The sequence below is a fragment of the Acomys minous genome (genome assembly GCF_964271855.1).
Source record: "Acomys minous genome assembly, chromosome: 4".
Taxonomy (NCBI): domain Eukaryota; kingdom Metazoa; phylum Chordata; class Mammalia; order Rodentia; family Muridae; genus Acomys; species Acomys minous.
In genome coordinates, this window is record NC_140486.1 from 26,263,329 (window position 1) to 26,269,143 (window position 5,815).

Sequence of the window (5,815 nt, forward strand, 5' to 3'; positions counted from 1 at the left end):
TCACTATCTTCTCAAGGACCACAGGCTTTATCTTTGCCGCAGTTCCTTCTGGAACTCCCACTTGAAGCCCTTATGGAGCTGAGGACCAGCTAACTGCCAGCAAGTCAACACTGTGACTTAAGATTTGCAGGGTCTCCAGGTAGAGGGGTGAGCAGGAAGAACAATAAGAAAGACCCTAGAGGTGCCCTTTTGTTTGTTTGTTTGTTTTTCGAGACAGGGTTTCTCTGTGTAACAGCTCTAGCTGTCTTGGAACTTATTCTGTAGACCAGGCTGGCCTCGAACTCACAGAGACCCGCCTACTTCTGCCTCTCAAGTGCTGGGATTAAAGGTGTACGCCACCACCACCTGGCCCAGAGGTGCCCTCTTTATTACTTAGGTTTTTCTGGGGGGGCAGGTGGTGAAACAAGGTTTCTCTATATAGCCCTGTGTGTCCTAGAACTCTTGATGTAGACCAGGATGGCCTCGAACTCAGAGATTGCCAGCCCCAGCCTCCCAAACGCTGGGATGAATGGCAGGCACCGCCATACCCCACTTGTTTAGGGATTTTTATTCACCTAAGCTTCGGTGTGCCAGGGAAATCCTGCTGTGAGGATGGTCCCATCATGACTCACATGCAGAACTCCGCTTTCGGCTGGGGCAGCTGAGACATACAGTCCCCTACAGCTGGAACAATTTCACAAGCATCTGTTAAGTGCCATGACACAGGCTTCTGTCCTGGGAAGGGAGGAAACAGAACAGCACCTCAGACCCAAGCTCTTCCCAGATGGAGACCCTAGAGTGCCTAGCCTTTACTTACTAAGGGGAGGAAGGGTGGCTGCCTTTGGAAACGTGGGGTGACTCAGGCTGGGGCCTAGAGCGCCCTCATGTGGCCCATCCTGGGAAGTCAGGCTTCCTATTCCCTAGGACTTTCCATAACGTCATCAGTGGCCAATGTCTATTGCTTTTGCATAGGGTTTTTCATTTTAAAATGTACTTTAATTGCAGCGCCCAGGAGGCAGAAGCAGGCAGATCTCTGCGCATTCTAAGCCAGCATGGTCTGCAGACTGAATCATGGGACAACCAGGGCTACACAGAGAAACCCTGCCTCAAAAACCAGACCAATCCTCATTCTACCCCCATAGAAACCAGCCCTAGGTAAAGTTGGGCTTGTTGCTGTTTTAAAAAAAGATTTGAACCATACACAGTGGCGCACGCCTTTAATCTCAGCACTCGGGAGGCAGAAGCAGGTGGGTTACTGTGAGTTCGAGGCCAGCCTGGTCTACAAAGCTAGTCCAGAACAGCCAAGGCTACACAGAGAGACCCTGTCTCAAAACAAAACAAAACAAGACAAAACAAAACAAAAGAAACCAACCCTAGGTAAAGTTGGGCTTGCTGCTGTTTTTAAAAAAAAGATTTGAACCGTACACGGTGGTGCACGCCTTTAATCTCAGCATTAGGGAGACAGAGGCAGGTGGATCGCTGTGAGTTTGAGGCCAGCCTGGTCTACAAAGCTAGTGCAGGACAGCCAAGGCTACACAGAGAGACCCTGTCTCAAAACAAAACAAGACAAAACAAAACAAAAGAAACCAACCCTAGGTAAAGTTGGGCTTGCTGCTGTTTTAAAAAAAGATTTGAGCCATACACCGTGTCACACACTTTTAATCCCAGCACTAGGGGCAGGTGGATCACTGTGAGTTCCAGGCCAGCCTGATCTTCAGATCAAGTCCAGGGCAGCCAAGGCTACACAGAGAAACCCTGTCTCGAAAAACCAAAACAAAAGATTTAAGCATTCAGGTGAGAGGCAGAGGCAGGTGGATTGCTGTGAGTTCCAGGCCAGCTTGGTTTACAAAGTGAGTCCAGGACAGCCAAGGCTACACAGAGAAACTCTGTCTCGAAAAACCAAAAAGAGCTTCATTTGTTTTGTATGTGTGAGTGCCTGAGTGCATGCATGTGCACTGCTCACATTCTGGAGCTGATGGAAGTCAGAGGAGGCTGCTGGGTTGCCTGGTCTGGAGTTAACACTGACTCTTTTGGAGCTGCCATGTGGTGGTTAGAACTGAACCTGGGGCCTCAGTAAGAGCAGCAAGTGCTATTGACCACCGAGCCATCTCTCCAGCCCCACTTGAAGTCAAACTCTAGGGCAAGAGGCTCCTCGCCCGTTTTGTGCCCCTTAATTTTCCTTGTCTTCCTATCCTGCCTCTCACAATGACCTCCAAGTCTATCTTTGGGGCACTGGCATGAAGTGCAGGGATTTTTCTCGTTTCTTGAAACAACACACATCTATTACATGAGTTCCTATAGATCAGAAATGCTTCACTGTCTGGCTGAATCCTCTACCGTGGGTCTCACAAGATCGGTGGTTAAGGTGTCAGGCATGCTTGAATTTCTAGCAAGAGACCAGGAAGAATCCACTCCGGAGCTCACTCAGGCTGTCGGTAGAATGCGTTGCCACTTGTTTGCTATGGGACTTTCATCATCAGAAACAGCCAACCTTCCACAGACCTCTGCAGTTCCTCACATCCCAACTGAAGGGCCTGCTCTGCTATGAGAGCCGATGTGATTAGCTGGGCCCATTTGCTTAACCCAGGATGTTCTCCTTGTTTCATTATGTTTTTTTTAATTTTTAGTTTTAATTTTTATGTGCATGGGTGTTTTGCCTGCATGTATGAATGCATGATGAAAAGAAAATAAAAATGAATTCGAGACACTGAAACACTTAAACTCAAGGAAACCAACAAAAAGAGAACTCCAAAGCAGACATTAGAGCAGGAGTCACTCCTTTAATCCCAGCACTTGGGAGACAGAGGCAGGCAGATCACTGTGAGTTCCAGGCCAGCCTGGCCTACAAAGTGAATCCAGGACAGCCAAGGCTACACAGAGAGACCCTGTCTCGAAAACCAAAAAACAAACAAACAAACAAAAAAGTAGGAATCACTTTAGTGAGTGATGGCACAAAGGGAGGAAAAAAGAAAGAGGAAAAAAAAAGATAAAAGCTAATGAAACTGAGATCAATTAAAAACCCGGGCATGGTGGCGCACGCCTTTAATCCCAGCACTTGGGAGGCAGAGGCAAGTGGATTGCTGTGAGTTCGAGGCCAGCCTGGTCTACAAATCGAGTCCAGGACAGCCAAGGCCACACAGAGAAACCCTGTCTCAAAAAAAAAAAAAAAAAAAAAAAAAAAAGAAAGAAAGAAAGAAAGAACATTACCAAGATCCAGCTCTCTACTGGTTTAGCAATCAACAAACTAATATATATAGACACACCTTCCCATAATGTACCCCAACAAATGTCTATACTAACAGAAGCTTAAAGCTCAATAAAAGGATCCTCATTCCACGTAATGCTAATGACAAGTGTATACACTGATGGACCAAGACTTGCAGGAGTGAACAGGGATGGTGACAAAGAATAAGGCTGATAATTTCTTATATTTCAGGCCTAAGTTCCCAAGTGTGTACCATCCTCCCGAGTGCAGACCTCAGGCCTCCTCCACGTTGTTGCCTGCCTCCCAGGTTTAGGTTTAAACAGCGGGCAGGAAATAGGCATAACTGGGACGCCCTGGTTGCAGTGTGGTCCTGCCTGTCACTGACCCATCATAGTCTCAGTGACAATGTCTTCCTGGGAGACAAATGTCCTGGGAAGGTAGGGGATCCTTTTATCTTAGTAGTCTTCAAGCTGATGGGAGTGTCCTCTCCTGCCAGGTCAAGTACAGGCACACTGCTCCCTCATTTTCTCTTTGGCCAGTCTCTTATCACTGGGTTTAGGGTATGCCTAGCTAACTTAGGGTACTGTCTCCGTCTGCAGACCTCTAGCATACCCGCCCAGGGCCTCCGAAGAAGAGCCTTTCACAGGTTCCAGGAATCAAGTGAGGTGTCTTTCCATCCTATTCAAAATGTCAAAGTGAACTTAAGACCTTGTTCCAGCCAAGCCTGGTGGCGCACACCTTTAATCCCAGCACTCTGGAAGGCAGAGGCAGGCAGATTTCTGTGAGTTCGAGGCCAGCCTAGTCTACAGAGTGAGTCCAGGACAGCCAAGGCTACGCAGAAAAATCCTGTCTCAGAAAAAAAGGGAGGAGGAATGGAGCGACGGCTCGGAGGTTAAGAGCTCTTCCAGAGATCCTGAGTTCAATTCCCAGAAACCACATGGTGGCTCACAACCATCTATAATGGGATCTGCTGCCCTCTTCTGGCATGCAGGTGTATGTGCAGATAGGGTACCTAAAAAATAAATAAATAAAAAGAAGAAAAAGCCATTGTTCTAGCTGTGGAGTGTCAAGCAGTCTGTAGTAGTAGGCATGATGGTGGCTGTACGGAGGGAGAGGAAGGCAGGAGAGGGCCCCAAAGCTCAGGGGGCTCATGCCCCACTGCTGCCAAAGATGGGCAGGATTCATCCTCCAGCCTTCCCCTGCCCCGCAGCCTGGCTTCAAAGAATGGCAGATTTTGATGCCTTCACTGAGGCTAAGGAAGTTGAAAGACCAAAGGATTTGAGGAAAGTGATGAGAAGAGAAATCTAGAGGCTACGGGAGAAATTTTACAGCAGACAGCTCCAGGTGTAGCATGCCTAAGATCCTGGGTTTGAGTCCCAGCACTCACCTCCCCCATGTCTATTGTGGTTGGATAGAGAGAAGGAAATATAGCCCCAGGTGGACTGACCAGCCTCACACAGAGCCCATCACCTCCTAATGCCCACAAGCTCAGCAACTGTGAAGGCAGACTGGATGCCCACAAGCTCAGCAGCTGTGGAGGCAGACTGGATGCCCACAAGCTTAGCAACTGTGGATGCAGATTGATGCCCACAAACTCAGCAACTGTGGATGCAGAGAAAATGCCCACAAGCTCAGCAACTGTGGATGCAGATTGATGCCCACAAGTTCAGCAACTGTGGGTGCAGAAAAGATGCCCACAAGTTCAGCAACTGTGGGTGCAGACTAGATGCCCACAAGCTCAGCAATTGTGGCTGCAGAGAAGATGCCCACAAGCTCAGCAACTGTGGGTGCAGACTAGATGCCCACAAGCTCAGCAACTGTGGCTGCAGAGAAGATGCCCACAAGCTCAGCAACTGTGGGTGCAGACTAGATGCCCACAAGCTCAGCAACTGTGGATGCAGAGAAGATGGCCACACGCTCAGCAACTGTGGATGCAGATTGATGCCCACAAGCTCATCAACCGTGGGTGCAGATGAGCTGCAGGAACTAGCCTGGGAAATCTTAATTCCTCCCATCCCACGCTTGTGCAACCAATTCTGTGACTCAAAGTGCAAACGTCTCATCTCCAGGGTGAGTTTCAGAATCCCTGTGACTAATTTCTCCCATATTATCCAAGGAGGACAATGTGCCTAGAACGAAGTGGGGGCTTCCCATGGCTCTCTAACAACAGCTCATCCTTGATGAGGCAGACAGGGCGCTGAGCTCAGCATCCTTCATTGTCTCAGCCATACCTTGAAGCTGCCGTCATGATTTCCACCTCGAGGAGGAAGGAGAAAACAGCATGCCTAAGCCACCCCCAGTTGGCCAGCTGGTGAAAATCGTGGGGCTTGGGACTTGTACCAGGGTAGCCCTGGCCTTTGTGTCTGGAGTCTTAGCCAGTCCTTTAGGCCCATTTGTGGATAGAAACTCAGACAAAGGTTTCATGCAGTGTCCCGTGGAACTTTAAACAGCCGTAGTTCCAACAAGGTGGTGAAGGGAGTAAGCTATCTATGGGTGTGCGTGGGTTTACACTTTCCTCAAGGAACAGGCTTCTGTCTTTAGTGAAAAGACATGTGTTCATCAAAAGAAAACTGGGAGCCGAGCATGTTGTCGTAAGCCTTTATAATCCCAGCACTCGGGAGGCAGAGGCTG